Genomic DNA, 2322 nt, shown 5'->3' with positions numbered 1-2322 from the left:
CCTCTTCTTTAGCTTTTGTAGGTAACTGTACTGCATTTTTATTCAGTCCTCAACAAAGAACTCTGTTCTTAAAATTTTGCAGATAACATGGATGCTTGTATTTGATTTTGTTCTGTCACAATGCCACCAAGATCTTTGTTAGATGGCTGTCACTCTAGCTGAGTGGACAGCAGGTCTCCTTCCCTTTGCACAATCCCATTAGGTAGGCTTTGGGTTTGGTCAGCCAGTGGTGTTTGTAAACCACTTGTGAATTGAGGACTGGCCTGTCAGTCTCAGTGCTGGGTGATAGGGCTCCAGAGCAGGTAAGTTCTAGGGCTCTGGTTCTTGGTGTATGTTTGGACAGCTCATAAATGCAAACAAGCATGCTACTGCACCAAGTAGAGCATGAAGGAGTCAGAAGTGCCACTCCTGACATATTTGTCTTCACTTGTCTAGGATTTTCTTATACGTGACAGGCGCCCCCTAGTGAATAGAGGGACTTAAGTTGGCCTCACTATAAAAGGGAGACTGGAGAAATACTCTCTGAAATGGTTTTAAGAATTTCACACTGTATTAAACGAGATGTTGCGATTTCGTGCATGTGAATGGGAGAGAGGATGGGGATCTGTTCTCCATAGAAAGCATTCAGGATCTCACAATACAGAAGTAGTCATCAATTTTCTAGATGAAGTTCAAACTAATCTGAACCTTGCTAGACCACCAAAGTACATAAGTAGATTGTTGAACATTATTACTCTCCAAATATAGAGACTTGACTGGGGTTTTTTTTTTTAAAATATAGCTAATAGCTTCTAGGATCAGACTGACACGCATAAATTGCAGTTGAGACTTGAGGAGCCATAATTTCAATCCAAAAAACTTTAATCTGATAAATATATTTGATAAATTACATTTTATTTTGTTAATTTCAAAAATAGAGCATTTAATGAAGGCTATGGTTGCTTGAGCGATACAATAAATCAGTTACTTTTAGTTATTTCTTCTTTCCCTAAAGTGTCTGCCACTTATAGTCCTTGTTATGTTCTGAAAAAATATGTTATCATTTTGACATCATCATAAATACTTATTAATATTATTTATAGCACTGGGTTGGATCCTCAAAAAGGAACCCCAAATAATTCTTATACTCTAGGATGCTTCCAATATAAAATAAAATCAAAGAACATATAACGGGTCAATTGGAAAAGAAATAAATCAAATAACTATGATAAAAGATAGTATTCAGATTATTTTAACAGTGTCAAAGAGCAGAAGCAATTAACACTGCATTCAATGGCCTTTAAATATAGCATCCTAAATCAACTGGAGAAAAGGTTACACAAAAAGCAGGTGACATGCTTAAATACCAAGTAGGTGAAAAGGTTATTGGACTATTCTCAAAGGTCTTGTTCATTGTCAGAAACTATCAAATTACGAACTGTATGTAGTTTTGCTCCTTTTCAGGGGTAAGATTATCTTGTTACCTCCCATCATCTTCTTATTATCTAAACAACTTAAAAAAATACTTTTCCCTCTTTCACCTAGATTGTCTTTTGTCTCCTGAGCAATTACGCTTTTAGACTCGCCACAACTCCGTCAGGTCTAAGCGGACTTTTCTAATTGTAAGGCCTCTCTCGGCCCTCTCTCTTTTCCTCAGGATCTCATTTAATTATTAGAACCTTATTTAACAATTAAATTGCTTTGACTAACCTCTGTATATTAAAAGGGCCTACGGAACACATACAAGCATTCATTCAAATTATTTGTTAACTTGCTAACGATTAGACCCCAAAGTCCATTCTCCATCACTGTAGCTGGGAAGACAAACATCCCTTTACTAATTTAGAGGCATAACTTCTGTATCTCCCTTGTCATGGTGACAAGTCTGTGCAGGTGGAGGTGAAGGAAACAGAACCCAAGGGAAATCGAAGTGAATGACAGGTAAGGACCAAAGCACGTCGCCTACCTCAGCCTTCCCCACAAAACGCCCATTCTTCCCTGTCCAGTTTCCTAAGGCGCATCCAGGGTGGATGCGAGGTCACGCGTGGGAAGGCGTCATACTCCTCCGCAGGGGCCCGATGGGAGAGGGAGGCGGGGAAGGGGAGCAGGGAGACCCGCGGGGGGAGGTGGCAAGGGGAGGCCGCGGTGCCCCGCAACCCAGACCATGCGTAGAGGGCGAGGACGAGTGATGCGCGACGGCCAGCGCCTGCGCGGCCCCGGCTCCCGCAGGCCCCTCCCCGCCGCAGTATCCCTGCGCAAAGTCCCCGCGCGCGGGCGGGAGGAGGGGCGCGCCGGCCCCTCCTCCCCGCACGCGGCCACGTGACGCCGGCCGAGGAGATTGGA

Source organism: Tursiops truncatus, chromosome 12 (assembly GCF_011762595.2).
Source record: "Tursiops truncatus isolate mTurTru1 chromosome 12, mTurTru1.mat.Y, whole genome shotgun sequence".
In the NCBI taxonomy this organism is placed as follows: domain Eukaryota; kingdom Metazoa; phylum Chordata; class Mammalia; order Artiodactyla; family Delphinidae; genus Tursiops; species Tursiops truncatus.
This window is presented reverse-complemented; position numbering follows the sequence as displayed.